We start from the raw sequence: 16055 nt of genomic DNA, 5'->3' as shown, positions 1-16055 counted from the left end.
GCAATTTTAGTGGGGCAGTAAGGAAAGGCCTCTTTAAGGATGTGATATTTGACCAGCTCCCTGAGTGAAGCTCAGGAGCTAGCAGGTCATGCTGAGGTCTCAAGGACAGGCATCTGGTAGAGGAAATTGGAAGTGTGACTGCCTGATATCAGCAGGAGTTTGATGTGATCAAGGAAGAGTGGGAAGGTAGTGTGGACAGAAGTGGGGGGAAAGGAGAGCAGGTTGGTGAGAAGTGGATAGGACTGGATTAGATGGGCTGTTCTAGCCTGGAAAGGACATTTCTATTCTTTGTAAGTGTGATGGGTACCTACTAGATAGAGCCTCTTGGATGGGGAGAGCAGCAGACTTACGCATTTCAGGCAATTTAGCTGCTATTTGGAGGTTTGCTTGTGGGAGGACAAAAATGAAAGCAGTCAGATGGATTAGGATGTCCCCACGGTAGTCGAGGTGAGAGATGAGAGATGCTAGACAACTATTGCAGTGGAGAAGGTGGTGAGATTGGTTGGATTTAGATGTATTTTAAAGATAAATCTGGGATATGGGAGGACAAGAGGAGTCAATCATTTCTAAATTTCTGTCTTAAGTTACTAAGTGCACTGCGTGGCCAGGTATTAAAATTAGTAAAACTGGGGAAGGAACAAGTCTGAAAAGAAAACTCAGAATTTTATTTTGATTATGTTAAGTTTGAGAAGCCTAATTAAACATTCAAGGGTGCAGGAGAATATCAAATATAAGAGTTGGCTACTCAACAGGTAAACTGAGCTAGACTTTGTTACTTTATAGTGTGTGTAAATAAGTAATAAAACTATTCATCAAGTAAGGTATGGAAAAATATTTAAAAGTAAGCACTTTATGAAATAATCATTTAAGTTTGCTTTTTTTCCATTCTTATACTCCGTGAGTCCGTTTTCCTCGAACTCCCCACACAAGTCTTTTACAACGTCTTTCCCATCATTAGAATCACCTTTTGGGTCGTCTAATAGTTCTCCAAATAATATCATATTCACTTTCAGCTGAGCTGCTTGACCTATGGCAATTTTTGGATCTGTGTATGTTGCCTCTGGATACTTCATCCCAACCGCAAGAAATCCATTTACTGCTTGTGATCATCACACTCAAATCACACACCATCTTGTTTTGTAAGGTGATATACAGAAATTGTATTTTGAGTACCACGTATCTCTGATTCTCTAGAAAATGGCCATGTCTAAATTAAATTCCTTTTCCTCCTACTTTCACTGATTGAATCAAGTGGCCACTATAAACATCTCAAACTAGGATTGACTGAGATTGCTTCAGACTACATTTTGTTCAAAATTAAGTATTTGAGTGAGCACCTTTGAAAGAGGCTATAAAATCCAAATATTAGACAATTGCCTCTTAAAGGATGATTTCTGGAAGTATCAGGCATTATATATCTCAGCATAAATGTGTAAAAGCTAAAGATCACTGAAGTAGAATACTTGACCTTGCTACCCACGCCCATCTTCTACAAGGGCGGAAAGGCTGAGGCATTTGGGGAAGAATTCATAGCCATTCAAGCATATTCTGGCATGAGTTCACTATGAGTGCAGCGAAGATTATATAAGCCAGGGGGTAGAGGGGGCCAGCATAGCATCCTGCATGTACACTGGGATCTTTAGCACATTAGGTTGAATGGATAAATGAGATCATCAAATGTTTTCAACCTGAGTATTTACATCTCTGTGCCACTGAAATCATGGTTTCTAGATTGAGAAGAGAGTCAACAGGAGTGTTTCTTCACAAACCACTTGACCTGTGCTTGGTTTGCCTCTAACAAGGACTGCTAATCCCTTTGTGATGTGTGCTGATGTCAATACCCCTGCTTCCTCCATTGCACGGGTTGAGCCTCAGCTCTAGACCTTAAGAGCTGTGTGCAAAAGTAAGCCTAGTTTTTAAGACTGAAAACTTCAAAAATAATTGTTATTTTAATGAGATATTTCCTGGAACTGCAATTAATGTGTTCCTACCACCGAGGGTACAGTTCTCAAACTCTCCCTGCTGTCTCTGTCCCTTTTATCACAAGGCTACCTCACCCTGGGCTGTCCTTCCTGCCACCTCACTGTCCCATAGAGCCTTACCCAGCCAGCCTTCCTTCACCTGCCCTGGCTATTTGGCTCCCTCCTTTTCCCAGTTCCCCCAGTTCCCTTCCAGACCATAATTGTGTCCACACCAGAAGAACTGTATACTGTATTCAAGCATCTGTGTCTTCTGTTAGCCTGGGAGATCCTGAGCACAGGAGCTGGGTAACAATCTGGACATTTCAAGGTCCACCAAAGAGCTTAGAACACAAGGTAGCCACTCAGACTTTACGGAAGGACAACCCTTCAGGGCTGCATTTTGTTTTGTGTTGTATGTTTGAACTTTGGTCCCAAGTATACTCCATGAAGGAAACAGCAGATATGGCAAGCTATATGGTGTCATTTCAAAGGTGTCAGTGTTCTCAGCCTTCAAATGTGATATCTCTTCTTCCATCTGACTTCAACTCGAACTTACTCCGTTAAAATTTATCCTCTCGTTTAGGTCCTCGAGAATCCACTGGCTATCTACAAATAACCCTGGGGAGGATGAGTCACCAACCATCTGGAGATCTTGTTAGACTCCAGATTCTCATAGGGGTGGGGGTAAACTGAGGTCTTGTATTTCTAAGAAATCCCAAATGATTCTGATGCTGCTGGATTGCAGACCACACCTTGGGTCACAATGATCTAGCACAGTAGTGGCAAACCTATGGCATGCATGCTGCAGCTGGCTGTTTTTTATTAAAAGCTCTAAAAGGTTCACCATCACTGGTCTAGCAGTTGCTCTCTGATTTGTATTTATCAGAATCACTAGGAGACCTTCTAAAACCAGATTGCTGGCTCCCCACCTCCCTACCCACAGGTCTTCTGCTTCAGAAGGTTGGCGGCATGGCCAGAGATTTTGCTGTACTCGCAGGTTTCCAGGTGCTGCTGCTGCTGCAATGGCCCATGGATTGCACTTCAAGTTTAGCTCTGTAGCCAGTGTCTTTGCTTTCTTCACTCCGAAAGAAACTGGACATGATCACAATATGCAGTGGAAACCCCACTTGTGGGAACCAACGTCAGTTGCTTTTTCAACGTGCCATGTCTTGGCCTGGACTTGTTCTGCTATTTCTTCTGTTCCACTCAGGGCCATTGCCAATTTCCACTGCTCTCCAACTCCCTAGCACATGGTGGTAGTCACAGAGAAAACAGAAGACCTTAGGTTTGAACTAAATCAAGTTGAAATAGGATAGGACTCCTCATGGGACAGGGGACATGGATTCTCGGGCCTTAATCCATGACCTCTTACCCACTAAAGATGAAGCCATCTTTTTACTCTATGCTTTCTTTCTAACAATGTATGAAATGCACTCTCCCTTTATCTCCCTACTCTTATTACAAAGACCAGTTACACAGCAAGGGGGTACCAGATGTCTCCAAGGGTGAGAATGACCATAATACACATCCTACAGGGAGGAAATCCCCTAAAACATGAGGCCATACTTATGACACAATGAAAAGTTACCAGCCCCTAGGCCACCAGAGTGAAGCCATACAATCTGCTCCTTTCTTTGGTACTGACCATCAGAGCTGTGCCTCCTTTAGCTCCTCAAGCTAAAGCCTCTTCTCTATTTTTTCTTACTTTCTAACTCCATCAAATAAATCTGCCTATACCTCTCACTGATACATCCTGAAATTCTGCCTTTGTGATGACTGTTGTCACATTTATTCTGTGGAGGTGGAGGGGTCAAATCAGCCTCCCCATCTTGTCTTTGGAGGACCTCCTTGGATCTTGTCGGATGACATGCCAATTTGGTGATTTCCATCTAGATTGAGCAGAAGAACCCTTGGCTAGTTGGTAATGCTCTCTGGCCCCATGGCACACAACACTATCAACATCTACAGTCATGTGGAAGACCTTTCTCCTATAGGAGATAGATAAATATCCCTTTGCCTATGCAAAGGCATTCCACTTTGGGATTGTACGCCTACTGCCCTTGGAGGTCTTCACATATCCCTCTTAATGCTTATTTCTCCCTTTATGTTCATTATATCTAAGTTTTTCCCATCTTCAAAAATATTTTCTCTTCATCCTGCCTCCTTTACTCCTTCTGTGGTTACATTTCTAAAAATTTTAAAACCTGAAATAGTCACTCATTACTTCCTCAGTTCCTAGACATTTAAAAACACCACCGCAACCTGACTTTCATACTCCTGTTGACATCACCACCTTGTTGACAAATCCAGTGGCAAGTGTGAATCTTCCACTACGATCTCAAGGCACATCCAACTATTCCAGCAAACATTATTAAAGGTTAATGATTTCTATATTGGGCAAGATCTAAATGGGAAAACTAAAAATGCTTAAAAGTATAAGGAACTGTATCCCCGAAGGTAATGGAAGAGCCAAGAAAATAAATAGTGATCTGTTAAGGCAACATAGCAGTTAGTAAGGGCAAAGGCTACTATCCTCCTGGGATGTAAGGATGGAAGGAAGGAGTGGGGATTCCATAGCCAAGGACTCCTATAACCTGTGGACTTGAGCTGCTGGTCTATGTGGGAGAGCTAGAGCTGGAAGGAGATAAGAGGGGGAGAAATTCCCTGGGTTTTACCTTTTATCTTCAGTCTCCCACCAGTGTCTCTCATTTTTTTCAAGCTCAGGCTGCAACCTCTGAGAGGGGAGCCTGGGAGAAATAGCTTGACTCTCGATAAAGACCAGAGGGGAGAGGAGTAAGGAATGGATCTGATGGCAAATAGGCCAAGCACCAGTACTACTCCTATAAATTCATCCCCAACCATCAGCAACCCCTCCTCTGATCTATCCCCTTTTGTTTGTGTCTGTGGTACTGGTGATTGAACCCAGGGCCTTGTGCATGCTAGGCAAGTACTCTACCAGTGAGCTGCACCACTCATGTCCATTTCTTAAACATCAAGAAATGATTACATAACTCAACCCAGATGCTCATGGGCAACTCAAACTAAATATTTCCCAAATGGTATTGTGCCTCCCACCAAGCTGCTTCCACTACCTCAGTGTCTAGCCCTAAAACCAATGAGTCCCTTGAATTCAAAGCAGACAGTTCTTTATTCCTTATTTTCGTGTTCTGCCCATATCCTGTTGGTCAGCAACTTTTGTTGGCCTCTGCTTTGAATCTACTCCTCAAATCTGTGCTCATCCCTTATCCTCTACTGCTAGAATGACCTGCCCAACATACACAATGACTCAAATACCAGATCTACTCAAAATTCTTGGTGTTTCTTGAACAACATCCTTACTTCTCCTAACACAGATAGCTTCTAAATTCTCCATAGGTCTCAAAGGAGTAAGATTCACTCGATCCCTAACATTGGACTTTCCTCCAAAGAAATAGGAGAATCAAGAAAGGAAGTGGAATGGATGCTAAGACAGATAGTGTTGCCTCAAGGGTACCATCCTCATCAGTCCCAGTGTGATATGATAAAGTGAGAAACAGGGTCTTCATCGTGAGTATGTTCGTGTGCAGTCATCCAGAGCTTCCCAAAGAAAAGTCCATACTTGATTTAATGCCCTGCTGTCTCTGTCTTGAAATTCATAATATAGCTTTTTTGTGGGAGTTGCTGGAGTTGAATACAGGGCCTCAAGTGTGCATGCAAAACAGCATCCTACCACTGAACTGCCGCCCCAGCCCCAAAAGTCATGATAATTTGGAACAGAAAGCCTTTCATCTTCATTTTACATTGGCTCTCACAGGTTATACAGCCAATCCTGCCTTGGAAAATCTACAGGCCTAAGAAACAGAAGCTGGATGTTATTCTGAATGATGACAACTCATATACTTAGACTCACTTTGGATTTTACATTCTAGAAAATACTCTAGGTAGGGAATGACTATTTGCAATGTATGTAAAAGAAATACAAAGGTTATTCAGAATAATAAGCTGAACATGAATTTAAAATGAGAAGAGTATTTAAGGGTGACAGGAAAATATATCACTAATAGTAGAGTAATATAGAGATGTTTTTTAAAAACATATGAAACAACATGGGAAATGACTATAGCATGGTGGCTGGAAATCTGTATTGAAAATCTATTGGAGGGCCAGGGATTTAGCTCAGTGGTTCTGCCGCCTGCCACCTGCCTCACAGGCACAAAGACCCAAGTTCGATCCCCGGTACCAAAAAAAAAAGAAAGAAAGAAAGAAAGAAAGAAAATCTATTGGAAAAGATGTAGAAAAAAGTAAAGATCATTGTTTTTATACTATAACCACCTATTTATTCTCTTCATTGAAAACTGAGTAATAGAAAATAGCCACTTAGGACAAGCAGAAGAAAACCTTCTGTTTATGTGTGGGTTTTAGATATAACAGATAGTAAATTAGCAAGGATCCAAGATTATTCCTGTATTTCTCACCCTTTTGGTCCCTTCCCTTCTTCTCCTTCCTCTCTTATCCCTCTTCATTATTCTCCTCTTTCTTCCTCCCAAGTTCTGGAAACAGGAAAAGTGTTCACACGTGGTTTTGTTTGAAATCCCACTGCAGGCCAAGGGTCTTGGAAGTCATCTTTGCCTGCCAGGTGGCAAAAGAAGTAAGACACTGTGGGGCCATGACGGCTGTGATTACATAGATGGAAGGGGCCACGGGGGCCAGGGGGCCGGGGGCTTACATGCAGCAAGTGGTTGACCAGCAGCTGAACTAGAGCTCACAGAGATGAGAAGATAAATCGCAAGTAACTTGTGCAGCTGTGAACGAAACAGAAAGTTCTCAAGGCTGCTGTGCCCCCAAGCCTGTGCCTTCAAGGAGTGCAAGCCCAGCCCTTCATCCATGTATATTGTAGGCCAGAAAAAACGGTCATTATAGCTGCACTGACTTAAGGAAAATTTTATTCCTGAATTTTTACACTCTACAAAATTCCATCTCACTGTCATTTTTTTTATATTAACAGACATAACTTCAACAAAGAGAAATTTACAACTAGCTTTTAAGAAATCCCAGAGGCATTTACATCAGCAAGGGCTAATGTCTCATTATTTTGTATGGTTTTTGAGACTCTTATAATAGGTTGTTGGGGTTAATTCAGGTGCTTCTTCCCTTGGAATAGCTTGAGAGTAAAATAACAAACACAGGAACTAAAATGGCATAGGCAAAAATAGCTCTGGAGGCAAAAACAGGTAGATTAGGAGCTTCTGACGTCCTAACCACTCTCACCCCTGGAAATAGCCTAATTGGAACTGTGGAGAAGGTAATAAAAAAGAATTGTTAAATATAAACCAAAAACTTCAGAAACATTGAGTTTTTAAAATTAGGTAGATAGAAGAGACAAAAGACAGTTATGGTGGTTTGGATTTCGATTGGCAGCAAGTATCACAGGTGTTATTTCTGTTTCCTTAATTAGCCCAGCCAGACTCACCTAAAACGGATCTGGAAAGTGGAAAATAACCCTGTCGTTATGCTCTGAAGGTCTGTGCGTGCACTGCACAATACGGTAGTCACTAACAATGTGACTATTTAACTTGATGAATTAATCAAGAGCAGAAGGATCTCAAGTTTGAGTCCCACCTGGGTGAGACCCTGTCTCAAAAAATCAAAAAGGTTAGGGAAATAGCTCAGTGTGAAAGTGCTGGATTTGGACCCCGGTAATATACGGGGTGAGGGGGCTATCTTATGATAATTTTTATTATATAAGTACAGAACTATTTCTATTAAGATAAAATGACTAATGGTCAGTAACTAAAATACAGATAAGAAGGCATGTAATCAATAACTAAATGAGAATTAAATCTGAAAACTAAATTTTAAGAATTCTTTCCAGGAATAAAACATCCTTGTTGTAGAAGGAAATTATAATAGACAAGCATGTAAAAAAATGACAGTTGTTGAAATGATGCCTTACAAAAGAAAAAAATTTTCAAGGAAACAGGATTTGAAGGAAAAGTGATAAGGCTAAGACTACCACAGGTCATTAGCGCAGACATAGGAGGGGGAGACACAGATAAGAATTTGTAAACATGATCAGCAAAGAAAGGAAAAGAAAGGCCCATAGGTAAATTTAAAGATTTTGGGGGGAAAGCCATGAAGAAATTTACACAAACAACAAAGCTAAAGAAGTATTTTCAGAATATGTGGCAATAGAACTTTTAATGTGGACAATTCATACAAAAGGATGAGAAAAATCTTTATTGGCTAATGAGTAAAAGATTTAAAAAAGAATTTGCAAAAGAGGAATTAAAAGTTGAACACACAGGGAAATTCTTTTCTTCTTTAATGACCAAAAAAAGAAAATGAAACTTGACGAACATTTATCAAAGCAGCTCAGGGAGGCAAAGATGAAAAGAACGACGAGACAGACGCGAAGGAGAGTCGGACACCAGCCACTTTTCCGTGGTTCCAGGGTGGGAATGGAGGCTACATTTTCACAGGCACCTAGGAAAATCTCTAAGGGGAGTAAAAATGCTTACGATGTGATATGTGGATGTACCCACTCCCCAAGGTAGTTGTGATTGTTATGTATCGCAAACACAAACTAAAAAAACAAAATGAACACGTTCACACCCTTTGCCCACTGACACTGCCTCTGGCACGGATCCTAAGGAGAGCTTGCAAAAGACAGAATGCTTTCTGTACAATGCTTGGTGGCCCTGAATTTAAATGGAGAGACATGGTGGGACCTGCCACCGTTTGACAGAATATTCCTTAGTAAAAATTATGCTGTGGAGAGTATTTTACTCTTTGTTTTAAAATTAACTATGTAATATCTGAGACAAAAACCAAAGAAAGTTAGGGTTACCTCTCCAAAGATTAGTAGGTGGTCCTCACTTTCTTATTTATCCATCTGAAATCACACTACATATATTTTGTAGGGCATTTTAAACACAAATGAATCATGTTGTAAAAAGAGTATTTTGTAACTTATCTTTGTTACTAAAAAATTAATCTTTTCTCAGCTTGGCAGGGTACTATGTACCTGTAATTCCAGTACTCTGTGAGGCTGAGGTGGGAGGATTGCAATTTCACGTTTAAACTGGGCAATTTAGTGACTTAGTGAGATCCTGCCTCAAAATAAAAAGGCCTGGGGATGCAGCTCAGTGGGAAGGCCCTGGGTTCAATCCCTAATACACCAGCAAAAAAGTCCTTTCCCTTTTAGCCCAGAGTGAGGCCCTCAGTCTTTGTAGTATCAGTCCAGTTGTTCACATTCTACTAAATGCTCCTATTTAAGCCATTTTCAATGACTATTTACGCTGTTTGCAATATTTTGCTATTAAAATCAGTGCTGCAGCAAGTACCCTCTCAGTGTTCCTTTGGACACACATACCAGTATTCCTCTGGCATGGATGCCTAGAAGTAGAATTTCTGGCTCCAAATGAAGTGTGCATTTTAAAATTATGATAGATACTATATACATACATATAGATATGTACAACAGTACACTCATATGAGTACCTACCTCTCTACATGCTCAATAACATGGAATATTTAAAAGCTTTAAAATTTCTACAATTTGGTAGGAAAATATATCTAATTGTTTTAATAATACTGAATTATTTATATTTTACAGCCTATTAATTCTGTTTCATGTTGAAAATATTTTCTATCACATATTTTAAAACTTTTCTTGCCGGGGATTTACCTTAGTGGTTCTGCCACCTGCCCTGAAAGAGCAAGGACCCGAGTTTGATACCCAGTGCAAAAAAAAAACTTTTCTTGTTTTGTTTCATTTTTATGAGATGAAGTCTTACTTTCTTGCCCAGGCTGGCCCCAAACTCATGGGTTCAAGTGATTCTCCTACCTCAGCCTCCAAAGAAGCTAGGACTATAGGCATGCCTTGCTCTACTCAGCTCTTATTTCAATTTTTTTTGTACTAGGGATTAAACCAAGGGGCACTCTGTTACTGAGCTACAGTCTCTAGCCCTTTTTTAAAATTTTGAGTTAATGTCTAGCTAAGCTGCAATCCACCCTGCCTCAGCCCCCTGAGTATTATTGTCTTTAATGGTACCTTTTGCGATAAAGTTTAAAGGATTTTTTTTGTCGGGGGGGGTCCAATTTACCAGCCGTTTGCTGTGACTCTGACTTAGGATCAAGGTTTAAATGGTTGTTATTCTCCAGGTGTTATAAAAATATCTATATGCATTTTCTGCTAGTCTTTTCATGATTTTTTTTTGCCCTGATAGTTCTAGAATTATACAGTCTTGTGTGAGAGGATACCACTCAACATAAAATTAGGTAGAAAAAATGAGGCAAAACAAAAAAGATGATGCACAGAAATGAAAATATACCAAAAAAACCTATGGGGTTCTTTTGATTGCGAGATGATTTGTGATCTTTTTTCCTTCTAATATATGTTTCAGATTTCAGATAATATTCGTTATATTTATAACACTTTTATATTCCTTTTCTGTACAATAACCATCCTGTTTCTCTCTACAAATCACTACATTCCACTAAATTGAACATAATATTCAATCAAACTTAGTTTCCTTTATCTAATTTTTCAGATATGTTTTTTAAAAATGTGAGAGTATCATGGGGACTCAAAACTCAAGGTTTAAGAATCATTAAGGATCAGAAAAAAATCACTCACGTGGCAGCCAATGAGGGGCATCAATCACTGGATCCCACCCTTGGCCACAGACCTTGGCTCCTGACCCACCTGGCCCATCAGAGCCCTGCACTGGCATTTCTCAGTGGTAAAGGCTCCCCCCCTTGTGCCCACAAGGCTGACAGGTGTGAGGTCACCGCTGTCTGTGGCCTGGTTCCAGGTGAGCAGGTAATGAAACAAGTGGCGCGCGCACACGCATACACACACACACACACACACACACACACACACACACACTTAGAGACAAAACCAGAAAGACAGAGGACCACACATCACTTAGCTCCCCACAGCTAATTCTTCTTGAACTCAGGTCCATTTCTAGTTGAGTTTTCTGAGCTGTTAAATCTTTCTTGTTTCCTTTTCAATTTGATGCGAGTAGCATGTCAGTTATTGGTACCAGAAAGTCCTGCATGGGGAAAAAAAAATGATAGGAAAAAGAAGAGAGATAAGCATCCAGAGATACAAGAATATCATTGGGAGGGATTAATTATACATCTTGGGGACAGCAATCCTCACTTTTTGGAAAGAGAATTAATAAATAATATAATTTAGAAACTACTTGGTTTGTAGCCATTAAGTATTTTATGACTGAGAAGATAACAAAATAATAGTAACAAATAAAACCATACTTTCATAATTTCTGTTTTCCCAACAAAGTAGGGAGGGCCATGAAATGAAAGGTAGTGTTCCTAAGTACAGAGGTGGCTGTCCTAAGACACCACCTAGAAGTGGCTTACGGGAGATGCCCACAAATGTATCAACAGGCACTTGTTCGCATACAATATTAGACACCATATTAAGACACCATTTGTACATGTTAATAATGGGCAGTTGGCTTAATCTGAAAACACTTTTTCAGGTTGATACATTACGGAACTCAAGTAATAGGGCTTTAGGGAGTGTACCTCATTCATCTTAAAAATCTAAACTCTGCAGAGATCAGAGGGCTTAACTAGTGTCACATGTGGAATTTAGACCTAAGTCTCTGGAATTCCAGTCTGGTATTCTTTCTGTAGTCTCTCAATGCCAATATGAGGTGACTAAACTGAACAGAAACAACAAACACAAAAGCACAACGTATATATGTGTATCAGAATTGCGTATATGTGCTGTAAAAATAATGCTATCGTTTTTGTACTCACAAAAAAAGCCAATTCTTTGAGGGGTATTATTTTAAAAACTATATTGAAAGTACATTGTGTTTGTGAAAAGGCTTAGGTTAGTTGTTCATGGAGGAATCGTTTGAGTGGAAATTTAGTCTTGACTCAGTCAGCTTTCAGCCTACGGTTGTAACAGATAAGCCACTCTCTTAACTTTCATCTGTTTTTCATCGGTGGGGTGACAATCATCATCTGAAATCATTTTTAAGTTTCCCAGAAATACAGAGAAATGAACCTAATCTAACTTTCATAACTCTTTTAGAGGGTGGAACTTAGTTTTCTTTAAAGGAGCTACCACTGTCAAGAAATCCAACTATTTACAGTTCATAAGGACCTAAAAGAGCTGTCCCTGGAGGGTGGATGTTTACCCTTTTTCTGCCCTTGTTATGGTTACACCTCATTTTGGGGGGACCATGATTATTATTTTCTTGAATCTTAAAATTTAAAAATTGAATAGAATGTCAAATCAAGCTTGGTTTTCTTTATATATTTTTTCAGACATTTAAAAAAAATGCTCTGAGGGTCTTTGGGGTCAAAACTCAAAGGTTTGAGAATCACTGAGGACCAGAAGGAAGCAGACCCGGCAGCGTGCTCATTTCAAAGCTCACTCTTAGTCCTCTTCCTCAGCACCTTCAAAGTGTGCAAAGCAGGCCAGAGAGTACAGGGGAGCAAGTGAGGAAAACGAGACCACACCACAAGTCTTCATTCAGATTTCACATTATGCTCCAAACCATTCTTCTTTTCTGTTGTTGTTTTTATTGGTACGTTTGCAGTACATGTTTACATTCCTTGTGTGGAGTTGGTATACGTGCATAACACAGCTTAATTCCTTTTTGTATCGCCTTCTCCTTCCTTTCCTCCTGCCTCCCTCTTTAGACCCCTTCCCACTTGAGAAAGATCTATCTCCCTGTTTCCTATTATCCATCTTTTATTTCTGCTCTTTATTTATAATTTGGGTTTCTCATATAAGAGAAAGCATGTGATATTTAAGCTTGTGTGTCTGATTTATTTCACTTAACATTATGGTCTCAGGTGCCTCCGTTTTCCTACAAAGGACTCAAGTTTATCCTTATGGCAGAGTAGTACTCCATTGTGTGTACATACATTTTCTTTTTCCATTAACCTGCTGCTGGACATATACAGTGCTTCCAAGATTTTTGTTTTAATACAAAGAAATACACATACTCTCTCCTCTCCCTCTCTTGGTACTGGGGATTGAACCCAGGGTCTGCACAGGCATTCTGCAACTGAGTTACATCCCTAGCCCTTTGGAAATTTTATTTTGAGACAGGGTCTTGCCAAATTGCCCAATCTGGCCCCAAGCTTGCAATCTTATTGCCTCAGTCTCCTGGGTAACTGGGATTACCAGCCTGTACCACCACGGCCAGCTCACAGTTCTTTATATTAAGTTTCCAGCGCCCTCGACTCTCTTCTGCTTTATTCTTCTGTACAGTGCTTATTGCATCTATGAAATCATGTTTGCTTACTTTCTTTGTTGTCTATTCCTCTCCCCAGTGAAGGCCAAGAGCACTGGATTTGGCAGGACTAAATAACTGCACGGAGTATGAGTGAAGGACTGATTTAAACGATGAGGTGTTAAATTTCTTGCCCTGGAAGCTGCGTTGCTTTTTACCCCAAGGCACAGCAGCATAGAGGCATAGCTGCTCATCCTTGGTGGCACATAGCTCCTAGTTTAGGGACAACAACTTAGGGAATGTGGGGGAAAGCAGCAGCAAGGACTCTTCCTGCCTACTCAGCATCATGAGGTATCTCCCTGAGCACATCACATGAGAGCATATCATGACATTTTTCTTGATTCCTGACAAATTCCCATTAAATGTCCTCTGGATTTAGTATGATGGTCTTCAGGGGCCTGCATCTGGCTGGATAATGCTACTCTCTCAGCGAATCCCAAACCTTCTTGTCTCTCAGAGCCCAGCTTGGGCCAAATCTCTTTTGTGACATTAGTCTTCATTTAATGGTCTGACTCCAAGGCCAGGACTTTTTTCTCCCTCAGAGAGCTGCTTCTCTGGCTCTGTGGGGTCTGGGGTGGGTTGCACATGGGCTCTGCTGAAGTAGCCTGAGAGGAAGAACAAGCTGATTTCAAAGTGTAGGCAGCGATTTTGGAAGAACGTACAACAGTGCGCCATCTTGCAGTAAGCCACAAATACGATCACTCATTCACTGAAGTCTGCTTTTCCTTTCATTTCTCGGAAAACATTTACTTTGTTTCATTTATAGCAATTACAGACACAAAAAAAGCATTATCCTTGGCCTGACCCATGGCTCCTTGACAAGATATAGCTGGGTTCTAAAACACATTTTGCTAGTTATTTGACATTTCTGAAACTCCTTAAAAGATAGCCACCTTGTTATTTTCCAAAGTTTCCCGAGCCACCTGGTTTATCTACACTAACAATATATTTGGTATAAGTCCTTATCTAGATCTTGGCTTATACCAGGCACTCTTCTAAACTGATTGCATATACTAACTTATTATCCTACAACACCTTTATTACTCTTATTTTACAGATGAAGAACCTGAGGCACAGAGAGAAAATGAGTAAAAGCATGTAGCTAGCAAGTTCCGGAGCCAGAATTTGGATTCAGGTGCTTGGCTCCTGAGACCATGATCCCAACTACTTGCCCATTTATCTCACACTTTTGTTCCCCACGACTTGTCTTGTGGCCCCTGCCCACGCTTTACGCGGGACCTTCGCTTTGTGGCCAGAGAGACCCTGCAGCCCTCCTCTGAAACCTCCCAAATCAACAGAGCTAAGTTTCTTCTGATTGGGCTGGAACCACTTTAATGACCCTTGACTATTCTTTGCAAACACTCTCTCATTTACTCACTTCTTGGCGGGCCCCTGCTATTCCATGTTTTGGCCAGGGACACGCCCATCTCTTAAAATGCTCCAACCATTTTCTCTTTCTGAATTCCTGTTTGGAATATTTACAAGTGAAAAGTTTCACAAGAAAATAGCTTGACCAGCCAAATTAGTGTTTGGAGAATACGGATCCCATATTCTAGAGTGGGGCAGGTGACCAGGTGTGGATGAGAAACTGGGGTTTTGTAATTGTAAGACTTCAAAACTTTCACTTTTGAAGTCCTGAACTCCAAGAGCTTTGGCTATGGAAAGGAGGGGGAGGATTCAAAAGGCATTTCAGAGAGAACAATGGATCGGACTTGTAGGGCAACTGCCTCTAGAGATAAGGTAGAGAAAGGAGTTAAAATGACACCGCTATTTCGGGCCTGAATGATTCTAATGAGAGTGTCATTACCTGAAATAAGTATATCTGTAAGCTAATCTCATTCCTGGGAGAACAAAAAAGTTCATTTTAGAATCTTTGTCATCATCCCTCTTCACAGTTGGAAGAGATCCTAAGTGAGCATTTAATGAGGCCCCTTCAAGTGTCTAACAGGTGCACATGATGTTAAGTCCCCAACGATAATTAGCTGAGCACAGGACCCCTTTTACACTGGGCGTGGATGTGCACACCAGAGCATGGGATGATTGGGCTCCTCTGTAACCCTCCCAAGAGGGGTGGACTTTGGGGTATGATTTGAATGTAGAGTATGGCTTATTATATAGCCTGACCCAGGCAACAGTAAATAGTAAACAAACTTTTAAGTCACAGGTAAAAATCCTCCGAAAGTGGCAAAGTCGTTCATTATATGGCCAACTTTTTATGTGCTAGATTCCGCTTGGTCTTACTTCATACTGCTCTTTTAAAAGAACAAATTCAGTCTTGAACCCTCATCCCTGTTCGTTTCTTCAAAGGCTTGGACAATGCCAGTCAAGTCTACAGACTGATGAGAGCAGAAGGCTTTGGGGCATTTCACTGTTATAGTCAGGTACTCAAGGCAGAAATGTGGAAAAGCTGAAAGACTGCACAGTGACAACAGAGCTCAATAGACAAGGCCTACAATGGTGTGTTTAAAGAAACCGAGAGATTGGTAGTCAGTGTCATGAAACAGTATTTCAAAAATTCAAGTGACTGATGACTCACGCTGGGAAGGGACCCCAGACCTCTGGTGAGTGCACCCCACCCCGGACTTCACCGAAAACCAGGGGTAGTCGGCCTGAAGCGACTTCTCAGCCTCCCTTTGACCGACCCCTCACTCCTCGCGAAGTCTACCCTCCTCCCTCCGAGGGGCTCCTCGGCCGCGGGTTCCACGTCTGCCAGGGCGTCTGGCCCCAGGGCTCGAGAGCGCCAGGTTTTCCGAGACTGTGGGTAGGGGAAATAAATCCAGTCCGGGTTTTGTCGGAACGGGGTGGGGGACCGGAGGGCTGCGAG

The sequence above is a fragment of the Heterocephalus glaber genome, unplaced genomic scaffold, assembly GCF_053883595.1.
Source record: "Heterocephalus glaber isolate CG9 unplaced genomic scaffold, H.glaber_assembly_v1.0 deba00001553, whole genome shotgun sequence".
Taxonomy (NCBI): domain Eukaryota; kingdom Metazoa; phylum Chordata; class Mammalia; order Rodentia; family Bathyergidae; genus Heterocephalus; species Heterocephalus glaber.
This window is presented reverse-complemented; position numbering follows the sequence as displayed.